The 14,764-nt window shown below is 37.4% G+C and overlaps 1 protein-coding gene across 1 annotated transcript in view; it reads right to left on the bottom strand.

The window, feature by feature from the left end:
* The window catches only part of CTNND2 (catenin delta 2), a 546,840-nt gene that overhangs the window by 252,426 nt on the left and 279,650 nt on the right, over positions 1 to 14,764 (bottom strand). The window lies entirely within an intron of this gene.

The following is a 14,764-nucleotide window of genomic DNA, read 5'->3' as shown; positions in this document are numbered from 1 at the left end:
AAAGGATTAATATGAACAAGAGGGGATTAAAGTAGAAGATTTAATCAATTTGTGGTGGTTAATTAGATTTTTGCTCTCTCAAAAATTATTTTTTCTGCCTGTAGCAGCAACTAAACAATATCCAGTTCAAGATGTTCACAGTATTACTTTATATTCCTAGTTTATAACTCAGAGAATGCTGCATTATTCTCTCCAACAAGTCTTTTTGGATATGTACACAGAAAACTGTCATAATATTTTGTTACCACAAGAAAGAATTAAACACATCTTATTAGTAGACTGAATTAAAATTATAAATATTCTCTTGCAGCCTTCGTATGAATGGCTATCTATAAACAGGTAATACCATGTATGGTCAAAATGACTAATTTAGATACCATTAAAAAATATAATCTGCTACATTTATTTATCTTTTAACCATGAGCTCAAGAACTTTTCTTTCTGTGACTATACATTAGATCCCCATTTTTAGATCTTTACTTCCCTATACAAATGAAAAAAGCACATTGCCCAATGGCGGAACAAAACGTAGCGTCCATCTCTGCGACTGAAATGGATTTATGATGGATTGCTAACGCAGACAGAGCAGAAACAGGAGCATTGGAATTTGTTTGTAAGAAGATTTTAACTCCCTATCAGAGGATATATTTGTATATTTGTATTTGTATATATTTGATTGGAGATGAAGAAAGGAAATGGCGTTTTGTGTATTGGAAGTGAAAGTTAAGGAAATGCTTACTACAATTGCTGGCGTGGAACCTATAAGAAGAATATAACAAGATACTTTTTAAATGGAATGAATAAGAATTGGAAGATGAAGGATTATTAATATACAGGAATGATTGAAGATATGTAATTAAAAAATAGAAATAATTTGAAATGAAATTGGGGCTGCTCAGCTGCCATTTCAGAAGGGAATGGAAAGGGAGAGGAGTAGAGAGAGTGAAGGAAGAAAGTAGGTAGAAAAGAGAGGTAGAAGAGGGGGAAAGGAGAGGAAGAAGAAAGGGGAAAGAGAGAGGGTTAGAAAGGGTGGAAGAAGAGAGGAGTGGGGAAGGAGAGGAAGTAGAAAAGTGAAGGAGAGGAAGGATGGAGAAAGTAGAAGAAGGTAGAGAAGGGAAGAGGAAAGGTTGTGTTAAGGAGGGAGGTGGTAGCTGAGCAGGCCCAAATAAGTAACAAATGAAAGTTAATGATTAATGTGGAATAAGAGACTGTACATTGAATATGTTGTTGAAAAATGGAAATAAATCTTTTATTTTTTTTAAAAAAAAGAAAAAAGTACATCTAGGGTATGATCACTCTTTTTTGTGAAAGAATTCCATGGCATCTATGAAATTGTGAGCCACACTAGACTACATGGTCTCAAGCATGCATTCTAGGTCTTTATGAACACTAAGATCTTCTCTAGTAAAAGTTAGGCATCAAATTTGAAAGCACTCCAGTAAAAAACACCACAAACAGGGGAAGCTTTGACCTGTCCCAAAGATGATACAAACATTCAAAACTTGGCACTTCTGGTGGACAAAAAGTTTGGAAAGGGAGATGGATCACAATACTTACTGTTCTTCAAGCCAAGTCTGGGAACAAAATACCCTGGAGCAACAAGTACCCAAGCAGACATTGCTCACTGAGATTTATTTTCCCAATGCTTGCTCATTCTCCTACAGGTTTTTTTGGGGTTTTTTTTTGGTTTTTTTTTGTGGGGGGGGGGCTTACCTTTGCCAAATGGCCTGCGTCCACAATTAGAATATGAATGAGATTTCCCAGAATGAACCCTGGCTGAAAAGGGTTCAGTCCTCTATTTCATCCAGGACACTCTGAAACTGATCACTTAGTAGTCCCTGAACAATTTTCCCTAGAAAGGATAGGTTGGAAACGGAGTTAAAAGTTGTTCAAGACTGTTGGGTCTATTAATGGCTCTTGGGAAACAGGAACACTACTGCTTCCTTCAAGGCAGCTAGAACTACACAGACTTCTGCAAAGCTTTTGACTCAGTAGTACACGATAAGCTTCTCCTTAAACTAACATCCTATGGCATCTCAGGACCCCTCCACAAATGGATATCTGCTTTTCTGTCTAACAGACAACAAGTGGTCAAAATTGGCAATGCTTTATCAAATCCTGTTCCTGTCAAGAGTGGCGTTCCTCAAGGCAGCGTCCTTGGACCAACACTCTTTATTCTATACATTAATGATCTTTGTGACCATATCTCAAGTAATTGTGTTCTCTTTGCTGACGATGTCAAACTATTTAACACCACAGACAACACTTCTATCATTCAAAACGACCTTGACCATCTAACCGCTTGGTCTAAAAATTGGCAGCTCCAAATTTCAACCAGCAAATGCTCAGTCTTACATATAGGGAAAAAGAACCCTAAAACTAAGTACATACTAGATGGACATTACCTTACAGACGACCCCCATCCCGTTAAAGACCTTGGAGTTTTCATGTCAAATGATCTAAGTGCCAAAGCCCACTGCAACTACATAGCAAAAAAAGCTCTAAGAGTTGTAAACCTAATTTTGTAGCTTCTTTTCCCAAAACACCACACTACTAACCAGAGCATATAAAACATTTGCTAGACCAATTCTAGAATACAGCTCACCTGTTTGGAACCCTCACCACATCTCTGACATCAATACAATTGAACGTGTCCAGAAATATTTTACAAGAAGAGTTCTCCATTCCTCTGAAAACAACAAAATACCTTATCCCACCAGACTTGAAATCCTAGGCTTAGAAAACTTGGAACTCCGTCACTTCGACAAGACCTAAGTTTAACTCACAGAATCATCTATTGTAATGTCCTTCCTGTCAAAGACTACTTCAGCTTTAATTGCAATAATACAAGGGCAACCAATAGATTTAAACTTAATGTAAACCGCTTTAATCTAGATTGCAGAAAATATGACTTCTGCAACAGAATCATCAGTGCTTGGAATACTTTACCTGACTCTGTGGTCTCTTCCCATAATCCTAAAAGCTTTAACCAAAAACTTTCTACTATTGACCTCACCCCATTCCTAAGAGGACCATAAGGGGCGTGCATAAGCGCACAAACGTGCCTACCGTTCCTGTCCTATTGTTTTTCTTTTCTTCTTCCTATATATGTTTATATGTGTATATACTATATAATCTTTTTGTATAATGTTGTGACAAAATAAATAAATAAATAAATAAATAAACTACCCCCATCCGCAAGGCAGCATTAGCCATTGTTTAGATACAACTACATGCAACCTTCTAGGAGGCCTTAACCTGGGGTGAAATGCTCCCGGTTGAGACCGGATCACCCGATTCAGTAGCGATGGCGGTGGGTGGTTCGGCGAACTGGTAGCAAAAATCCCTGGTCCCATCCCCTGTCCCAGCTGAGCCGTGCAATCATCAGAGGTTGGTTGTTTTTTTTACTTTTAAAAGCATTTTTTCTTTGACCGAAAAAAATGCTTTTAAAAGTTAAAAAAAAAGCCTTTGATGATCGCGCGGCTCAGCTGGGATTGTCAGAACCCTTTAAAAGATTTTTTTTAACAACCTCTTCGGCCTTTAAAAGCTTAAAAAGCTTTTAAAAGGCTCCTCTGGTGATCCCAGCTGAGTTGCCTGATTGCCAGAACCTTTATAAAGCATGTTTTCTACAAGCTCTTCGGCCAAAGAGATTGTTTAAAAAATCCTTTTAACAGGTTCTGGTGATCAGGCAACTTCAGCTGGGATCGTCAGAGGAGCCTTTTAAAAGCTTTTTTTTCCTCTGGTGATCCCAGCTGAATTGCCTGATCATCACAGGCTTTTAAAATCATTTTTTTACAACCGCTTACAATAGCCCCTGCCCATGCCCACGCAATCGCCTGGTCCCCATTTGCCTAATTGCTATTTCTTTCGGGCTCCCTAAGCCTTGCTTTGGCTGCTGCAATCAGTTGCATCAGCTAGCAACTGAATCTGCCTGCCTGCAATCCATCTCATAGGTGAGCAATTCAATCTGCCTGCCTTGAACTGGGTAAGTAACTAGGGGGGGAGGAGCTTTAAAAAATAGTTAATTGGGGTTTTTTTAAGGAGTTTTTTTTTGACAGCAATTTAAAGTTAAGGAAGTTTTAAATTTAGCTGCTTTTATCTAAAAAATATTAATAAAATATAATAAAATACAATATTTGTGCAGCTTTCTGAGATTTGGCGTGTTTCTGTAGTGTTTCATTCTAACTACACAAACTCACAAAATCTCACAAAGCTGTATGTGGCATTTTATGTGTGTGTGTGTGTGTGTGTGTGTGTGTGTGTGTGTGTGTGTGTGTGTGTGCACGCGCGCGAGTCAGTTGTGTTGTGTGTGTGTAAAGTGTGAAAGTTGGTTTTTGAGCTTTTTGTGGCTGTGTGAGGTTCCTGCTTGTTGCAGGGGCCACTTTGGGTGAGGTACAGCTGCTTTTACATTGTGTGTGACTCAGTTGTGTTATGTTGTGTGTAAAGTGTGAAAGCTGGTTTTTGGTACCTTTTATTGTTTTGTGTACTTTGTTTATTATTTTTATTATTTATTGTTATTGGTCACACGCACCCGGTCACCTGACTACCAAGCCATGCCCACCAATTAAGCCACGCCCACAGAACCAGTAGGGAAAATTTTTAGATTTCACCCCTGGCCTTAACCAATCAGAAGAGGCATGGATCTAGAACACAGGTGGCAGAACATAAAGCAGCAAGGACTCTGCCCACTTATTCAAAATGAGCCAGTTTAAACTCTTTCTATATAACCAAGTTTATATATTCCTTACTCTACAGGACTAGAGTACAACTAAGGGTCAGTCCAGTGCCTAGAAAATCTTCACAGTCGCCCTACAAAGCTTCACCAGGCCCTTCTGACCCAGAAGGGACTTTGACACCTAAAACAGGGCCAAAAACCAGCTATCCCTGAACACACTAAAGCTAACTCCTAACTTATATGAGAAAAAAAACCCAATTTGGCAATTTAGTTCTTTTAAAAGGCACCTTATGCCTCTCCAAAACTCAAGGCACTTCTTTTCTCTTCAAATCCCTTAATATCCCACAACATAAATACAGCAAATTTAGTTACATTATATATTCCAAAGTATAAATAAAGTGCTGAAATGGGGTATATGAGGCTTGCAACCTGCTCTTCTGTGTTGTACATACAGGATGAAATCCCATGTCCTAAGAAAAATACATTCAAACATATATGCTAATAATTCCCTCTAAATATACAGCCTTATTCATATTTTTTTTAAAAAATTGCTTTTTTTCTTTTTCTTCAATCTGACAATTCTGTTTTTTGTCAGTTTCCCCAAATTAAAAGAAGATGTGGCACAGTGGGATGTTGCTCAAATATCAGCATACATTTGGTTGGGCATAAAAATTTAATTATGTTGATGGCTATGGGTATAAATACTGCATACACGCACACACACACACACACACACACACACACAGATTTTGTGTTTGAAAAAGATCACAGTCAATCTAAATGAAAAGTAAAGGATATTCATTATTAAATGGGCATTTAGTAGTATCTCCTATTTTGGTACAGGAAATGTAATTTACCAAAATGCTATGTAATTATGATAAAAATGTCTACTTATCTGCCTATTTATATACTAACTAAAAAAGAAGTCCATTAAGTTTCATGAGGCATAAATTGGAGTACAATAAATTGTATTACGGTAGAGCAAATCAATTGTATTCCATATGTTAAGTGGAATGCTTAGTTTTAAAAGGCAAGAAAGACATACAGGAAAACTGAAAGTAATGGAGAGTGAAGAAAAGCCTTTATACAAAAGAAAAATAAACTAGTGACAGATTCTCCCCGCCCCTCAAAGCAAAACAAAAGAAAACCCCATCAATTCCATATAAGCTACTGTGCCATAACAGGATAAGGAATAAAATCAGAAAGACATCTAAGGATAAATTTGTTGTAGTAAAGCCTGATTTTGATTACTCTCACATAAATTGGAAAAATTATTGTTCTAGCCTTAGCAAAATGCGAGGATTGTTAGTAACTGCAAACGTGGTTGTGCAAGGCATGTTAAAGCTCTAACAGTCCCTTTGAAAATGGAAGTACTGTGAAAATTTAAAATGTAATGCATATCAGTTTAACAATTTACCCAAAATGTGCTATTAAATTCTCAGCATTTAAAGAAAACCCTAAACGTCTTCCGTGACATGTTACGAATAAACACTCAAATCACAGATTTTTTTCTGGTTACATTTACTAATATTGTTTTATCTTTTGTATAGAAATATGTCTTTTTTCTGTACATTGTATAATTTGCTTTAATATAACCACAATTTTTAAAATAAATTTGAACAATTGAAATGACATATGACCAGTGAGCTCATTGGATAGAGTGATAACATGCCATATATATACACACACACATATACACACACACACACACACAAACACACACACACACACACACACACACACACACACACATATATATATATAAAACACTGCCCCCAGAAAGTAATTCTGTCATTCTCACATAACTTCATCAAGCCTTTTTAAAGTTCTGTCACAAGTAACAAATATATAAAGTGGGTTATCTGTATAATATGGCAGAAATGTTTGCATAGGACCAAAATTAAGGCCTTTGACTGCAAATTACAAAATAATAATCAGACAGCAGGGACAGCAAGAGTTTCAGTAGGCTCTCAACTAAATATTCAACAGTACCAAAGCTTCTGAGTGCACATATTAACTTTCAAAAATCACTCACTGCTTCCACAAAACTACAAGCAGAGAGAAGTTACCCAATGGTAGTTCAAATGAATTCAGTAACACATAGGATGTAGCAGATGAGCCTTTTCTGCTACGGCATCCCCCTTTTGGAGATAAAGTTAACCCCAAGCCATCTGGCCTTTGGGAAAACTCTCAAAAGGTGTTTTTTCTCCCTGCAAGGCTGCTCCCCGCCCCCATAACAGAGAGCCTGGATGCCAATTATACCATATGTAAACATCTTCCCTCTCCTGATCTTACTTTATCCATGCTTATTGTTTTAATGGGCTTGCAAAATGTTTTATTTATTTTATTTATTTATTTGTCACAACGGTATATATAAGCATAAGCATGAAATAACTATACGATATATAAGCATAAATATAAACCTAAGTATGTAATACTTAAGTATGTAATAACTATATGAAATTGGATACAATCAAAGGGAACATTAGGACAGGAACGGTAGGCACGTTGGTGCTCTTATGCACGCCCCTTACAGACCTCTTAGGAATGGGGTGAGGTCAATAGTAGATAGTTTTTGGTTAAAGCTTTGGGGATTTTGGGAAGAGACCACAGAGTCTGGTAGTGCATTCCAGGCATTAACAACTCTGTTACTGAAGTCATATTTTCTGCAATCAAGACTGGAGCGGTTCACATTAAGCTTAAATCTATTGTGTGCTTGTGTATTGTTGTGATTGAAGTTGAAGTAGTCTTCAACAGGAAGGACGTTGTAACAGATGATTCTATGAGTTAAATTCAGGTCATGCCGAAGGCGGCAGAGTTCTAATTTTGCTAAACCCAGGATTTCAAGTCTGGTGGCATAAGGTATTTTGCTGTAATCAGAGGAGTGGAGAACTCTTCTTGTAAAATGTTTCTGGACACGCTCAATTGTATTAATGTCCGAAATGAGGTATGGGTTCCAGACAGGTGAGCTCTATTCTAGAATTGGTCTAGCAAATGTTTTATATGCTCTGGTTAGTAGTGTAGTGTTTCTGGAGAAGAAGCTACGCAAGATTAAGTTTACAACTCTTAAAGCCTTTTTTGCGATGTAGTTGCAGTGGGCTTTGGCACTTAGATCATTTGATATGAAAACTCCAAGGTCTTTAATGGGGTGGGGGTCATCTACAAGGTAATGTCCATCGAGCTTGTATTTAGTGTTCTGATTCTTTTTTCCAATGTGTAAGACTGAACATTTGCTGGTTGAGATTTGGAGTTGCCAAGTTTTTGACCATTCCGACACAAAGTCAAGGTCTTTTTGAAGGGTAGTGTTCTGTCCTCCTCCGCCTCCATCCGAATGATGGCTTAATTAGCCAGCACTATCAGCTCTGGTGGCAAAAGAGCCAGCGTCTGCCAAGAGCCCTCGTTATTTTCCACGACGCTGGTGAGTCACAAATTTCAGCTCTAGTCAATCAGTGGATTTGCCTGTTACAAAGAGACACACCAGCTCTCGCTGTCTTTTATATCCTGTGGGGTGTGGCTCCATGACTCAGCACTTCCTAGGCCTCATTATTTCTTCCACCTGGCCTGCTTCTGGCTCCTGGAGGTGAGCCAGGGAAGCTGGTGCTCTCGAGGTAAGTCCTGATCGCCCTTCCCCCTCACTGTCCAAGTCACCTTCTGGCAGCAGGCCCGGCTCCAAGTCACTTCCGGGCATGAGGCCAGGTTCGGGGGCTGGAGTCACAACAGGTAGCTGTATTGTTGGTCATGTTAAATAGTTTAACATTGTCAGTGAAGAGAACACAATTACTTATAATATGGTCACAGAGATCATTAATGTATAATATGAAGAGTGTTGGCCCAAGAACGCTGCCTTGGGGAATGCCGCTATTGACAGGAACAGGATTTAATAGGGCATTGCCTATTTTGACCACTTGTTGTCTGTTTGACAGGAACGCTGTTATCCAATTGTGGAGAGGTCTGGAGATGCCGTAGGATTTTAGTTTTAGGAGAAGTTTGTCATGTACCACAGAGTCAAAAGCTTTACAGAAATCTATGTAAATAGCATCTATTGCTTTGCCCTGATCAAGATTTGTAGTCCATATGTTTTTGCAGTGAAGAAGTTGTAAATTACAGGATAATTTTTTTCTGAAACCAAATTGTTATTACAGGATAAATTTTTTCTGAAACCAAATTGTTTATTAGAGAGTAGGTTGTTTGTTTCTAGGTGGAGGGTAATGGATTGGTTGATGATTGATTCCATTACTTTGCAGGTGATGCAGCATAAAGAGATTGGTCTGTAATTTTCAACTAGGCTGGGGTCTCCTTTTTTGAAGACAGGGATGACTATGGCTAGTGACCAAAGTTTGGGTAGGGAGCTGGTCGTGAAAGCTTTATCAAAGATTATGCTTAGGGGTTCTGCTATATTAGTGGAAAGCTTTTTTAAGAAGTATGCACATAGGTTTTATTTAATTTTTTATTTTTTTATTTTTTATTTATTTTTATTATTTAAATAAATAATAAAATAAATTTATTATTTATTTAATTCTTGGTTTTATTGCACATCACACAGGGTCACTGGGTTAGATGGGCAGCCATATAAATTTGACAAATAAAATAAAGTAGGGGAAGAATCCCAGAACTGCTTACTCCCATACTATCCAGCCTTCAGAAAAGCTATATATCATAGCACAGATAACTCTATGCAGGAAGACAATATGATTTCCTTTCATGTTTACCAACAATGTTAAGTTTTACTGAACTTAATAAAACAGACACATATAATTTTCAGTCAAACTTTTTTTCCTCTGGTGATCCCAGCTGAGTTGCCTGATCATCACAGGCTTTTAAAATCATTTTTTTACAACCGCTTACAATAGCCCCTGCCCATGCCCACGCAATCGCCTGGTCCCCATTTGCCTAATTGCTGTTTCTTTTGGGCTCCCTAAGCCTTGCTTTGGCTGCTGCAATCAGTTGCATCAGCTAGCAACTGAATCTGCCTGCCTGCAATCCATCTCATAGGTGAGCAATTCAATCTGCCTGCCTTGAACTGGGTAAGTAACTAGGGGGGGGGGAGCTTTAAAAAATAGTTAATTGGGTTTTTTTAAGGTTTTTTTTGACAGCAATTTAAAGTTAAGGAAGTTTAAAATTTAGCTGCTTTTATCTAAAAAATATTAATAAAATATAATAAAATACAATATTTGTGCAGCTTTCTGAGATTTGGCGTGTTTCTGTAGTGTTTCATTCTAACTACACAAACACACAAAATCTCACAAAGCTGTATGTGGCATTTTATGTGTGTGTGTGTGTGCACGCGCGCGAGTCAGTTGTGTTGTGTGTGTGTAAAGTGTGAAAGTTGGTTTTTGAGCTTTTTGTGGCTGTGTGAGGTTCCTGCTTGTTGCAGGGGCCACTTTGGGTGAGGTACAGCTGCTTTTACATTGTGTGTGACTCAGTTGTGTTATGTTGTGTGTAAAGTGTGAAAGTTGGTTTTTGGTACCTTTTATTGTTTTGTGTACTTTGTTTATTATTTTTATTATTTATTGTTATTGGTCACACCCACCCGGTCACCTGACTACCAAGCCATGCCCACCAATTAAGCCATGCCCACAGAACCAGTAGGGAACATTTTTAGATTTCACCCCTGGCCTTAACCAATCAGAAGAGGCATGGATCTAGAACACAGGTGGCAGAACATAAAGCAGCAAGGACTCTGCCCACTTATTCAAAATGAGCCAGTTTTATTGCACATCACACAGAGTCACTGGGTTAGATGGGCAGCCATATAAATTTGACAAATAAAATAAAGTAGGGGAAGAATCCCAGAACTGCTTACTCCCAAACTATCCAGCCTTCAGAAAAGCTATATATCATAGCACAGATAACTCTATGCAGGAAGACAATATGATTTCCTTTCATGTTTACCAACAATGTTAAGTTTTACTGAACTTAATAAAACAGACACATATAATTTTCAGTCAAACTTTATTGTGCTTAATATAGAGGGCAGCTTGGCGTTAAGAGTTTCTAAAAGTAGGGAATATGTTCATTTCAGAGTATCCTGAAAGGAAGAATATAAACTGCTATCCTTTTTTGCAGCAAGATAATAGTTCTAGCGATGCAGGAATAAAATGTGTAATCCTCCAGCTGACATGTTACCTTTTGGGCAGCTGTTAAATGGGGTTCTCAATGGGGTAAAAGATAACAATAATTCCATACCCATGTAATGAAATGAAGATTTATCTAGAACCAACATTAATTAAATAAATTAACATTTTAAGCAGGAAAAATGTCTCCCTATTCATAAATGTATTAGTTTGATCCAAAAGTTAATACTATATATGCAAATTAAACTCAGGTTGTCCTGCATGGTTGCTACTCTAATCTGAAACCAACCTTATATTTTGGTTTTTTTAAAAGACAATCATACACCATATACTTTTCTCATAAAGTGGAGGAAAGCTAGTAAATAACACATGGGAATATCAAAGCATTAAATCTGAAAATAGCAATAGCATTTAGACTTATATACTGTCCTATAGTGCCTTACAGCTGTCTCTGGGAGATTTACAAAGTAGAAGAATTATCTGCATATTGCCCACAACAATCTGGCTCCTCATTTTTATCTTGGAAGTATGGAAAGCTGAGTCAACCTTGAGTCCCATCAGGATCAAACTCCAGGCTGTGGGCAGAGTTTGCCTGCAATACTGCACTTTAACCACAGCACCACCATGACTCCTCATATAAATGTAATCTTTCATGCAAGAAGATTCCCAATAAAATAGAGGGCCGCAGTCTGGGAGTTATGGATCCTTGATATAGAAACACTGAACAACTGCCAGTCCCAATCTCAGGCTCATAAAAAGAATGATCAGATTTCCATTGACTTGAAAAAGTAAGAAGAAAAGACTTAAAAATTTAAACTCTGGGACAAATACTTATCCATATACTTTTATGTCCATATAACATATAGGCAGAATATTTATACATATCTAACTTCATTTTGATCTGCAATAAAGAAACTAATATGCCCTAGATGTATCTGTGAGAGTTTACAAAATAAGCAGTTTTCTTGAGTGCTAATTATATATACCGTACTTCCCCGAAAATATGACCTACTCAGATAGATACTCAGACTTGATTTTTACATGAGCGCCCAATATAAGCCCTAATTAAGACACCACCAGGGTCCATTAAGCTAGGGTGGGGATGGGTTGGAGCTGCCCTACTACTTACCTTTGGATAGTTGCAGCCAGGCCTCACACACCTCGGCCCATTTCTTTTGCTGAAGCTGGTAAGGCTTTCCTGAAGGCTTCTGTAGCAACAACAGAGCTCCAGATCGATCAGAAGTCCAACAATTAGATTTGCCTATGTCTTACTCTCCATTATGAAAGGACAGTCTTTATCTAATAAGCAAGCGTTAACTATAGCAACAAATCTTGTAATCCTGATAATTTTTGAACAAGTTGCCAGTGTCTTGCTCCAGGTAACCAGATAGCCTACAACTGGACTCTTTTTCCATTAAGTATCTGCCTCTTTGCCTGACAGATACTGTATGATGGAAATTCAAGGACATTTATAGCCTGCCTCATTCAATGTGAATACACTTTAGCATTCTTCTTCAGTTTGCAATATAAAGTATTAGAATGTTCATTTACTTTACAGAAGACATGTGCAATTGTTCCTTAATATTAACCACATTTTCAATTAAACTCTTATGTGACAGACTATCCAACCAAGAAATCTTTTCTCTGACAAATATGTCTTCAATAATTGAGACAAAATACTTAACTATTTCTTGAAATCTAAATTTCATTCAAATTTAAGCCAGGTTTTTTACTAGATGTGTTTGTGTACATTGGGAGTGCAATTACATTGCCAAATAGCTCTCCAAAAGAACAAATATACTTGTTAAAATAAATAAGGTACAAGCCATGACATTATCAACATGCATATATTAACTTTTTGAGTCCCTTCAAAGCAGACTGGTTTTATTTGAAAGCTTTCTAGAAAAGTTCATATGTGCTAAGATAAGATCATATTCAGCCAAATATAATTAATCCATTGATACAAATCCAATGAACAAAATTCAGAATATATTTTCCTTATGACAGATAATCTTAATTTATGCAATATTGAATCTATCTGAGGTTTAGAGACAAAAGGAAAACCATGTGAAAATGGGCAGTACCACAATTGACAATTTTATGAAACCAGCTCTTGTACCAGATATGACCAAGATTTCTTTGAACTTGTGTGGGGATGAAAGAAAACATCCAAGTCCTACATTGCAAAGAAAGAAGAAAACAAAAATTTTCCTCTGTGTAAACAAAATCCAAATAAATCTTGACCAAGAAACCAGACAAGTAATGTTATAAAGTATGAGGCATTAAATCTAGTTCATCTTCAAAACAAAACAACATTCACAAACCTGTAGAAATGAGTCCCAAAATGATAATAGGAAGGACAACAAAGAGCTTATTTACAGGACAGTAAAACTGAGATAATGCATATTTTAAAGCCAAACCATATACCATATTTTATTCAGTTGACAGCAGTTTCAGCACTAAAAGTATAACCCAGGAATATCAAACAAATATCTTAAAAGCTAGCCCTTGCTCAGATCACATGAAATATTTATTTTAAGAAATATAATGATTTCCAGTTTCCTGGTTTCATATTTACAGTTTTGTTTTGCTTTTTAAAACTACATATTTCAAATCTATTCTTGATAACTGTTTTAGGTCAGCATCAAACATTGCAACAACAGAGGAAGATATGTGTTGGGGAGGGGATGACAGAATGCAAATACAGGTAGTCGAATTATGACCATAATTGAGCTCAAAATTTATGTTGCTAAGTGAAACATTTCTTAAGTGAGTTTGACCCTATTTTAGTTGTTGTTCATTAAACAATTCAGTTGTTAAGTGAATCTGGATTCCCCATTGACTTTGCTTGTCAGAAGTTTGCAAAAGCTGATCACACAACCCTAGGACATAAGTCACTTTTTTCAATGCCGTTGAACTTTGAACAATCACTAAATGAACTGTTGTAAGTCGAGGACTACCTGTATTAGTTTGAGATCATAGAAATGCCATCCTCTGTTATAAACCAATTATAATATACAAATAGAATGAGACTATTGCCTTATACATTGTAAGCCACCCTGAGTCTTCGGAGAAGGGCGGGGTATAAATGTAAACAAACAAACAAAAAAAATCTATTTTGCTACAGAGAAAGGACTGAAGTTTAATGTTAGCTTACCAAGTGAAATTAAAAATCAATTAGTAAACATGACATTAAATTATTATTATTTATTAAATTTGTTAATAAAATCCTATTATTTGTTGTAGACAAAACAGAAAACTGGTTTATGAAACTAAGATATCAAAACTCATGTTTGAGGAAAGGGGATGGATCATAGACTTAACATTCCTTATTCAATAAATCATGATTTTCTACCCAAATCCCATGAACAGTATATTTATTTTTATCTTTGCAATTATTAAATTGCATTTATACAGCCATCCATCATATGCACCATAGAAGGCCCTACTCCTGGGGGCCGCCAGCTGACATTGTTTGGCGGACGGCACCGAGAAGGCCCTCTCTGTGAGAGCGTACGGGTCGATGGGAGGCATAAGGTATGCATAAGGTAAATGCAAATAAAATATTTGCAACTAAATGTTGTGGTCCGCCAGCAGCCTGCGGAGCTGGCAACGGAGTCGGACAGCAAAGAGGCTGAGGTGGGGCCAGGGCCATCGGGGAGTGAGGTGCAGATTCCAGAGCCTCCAGAGACTGATAGTAGTGAGGCAGAGGAACAGGAGGAGCCTGTTCCTAATGCACGCATGAAAAGAGCTGCCAGAAGGCAACAGCAGCTCAAGCAAAGAGGACGACTCAGGAGTAGGGCCAAGAGAAGATTGGCCCCTCCCATAAGGCTTAAAATAGACCAGCAATGGCGTTTGAGCTTTACCGGAAAACAACATTGGAAGCTTCGTCTTCTTGCATTTATTTTTATATCGGTGACTTCTGCATGTTTGCCAAGAAAGGCCTTTGGCAGTTTGCCTAATTGGACCAAGGTTTTTGATAGGACTGAGGAATTTGTATTGGGAGGAATTTGCA

The sequence above is a fragment of the Ahaetulla prasina genome, chromosome 3, assembly GCF_028640845.1.
Source record: "Ahaetulla prasina isolate Xishuangbanna chromosome 3, ASM2864084v1, whole genome shotgun sequence".
NCBI lineage: Eukaryota > Metazoa > Chordata > Lepidosauria > Squamata > Colubridae > Ahaetulla > Ahaetulla prasina.
The sequence above is the reverse complement of the archived record's forward strand: the minus strand, read 5'-3'. Positions and strand labels throughout refer to the sequence as shown.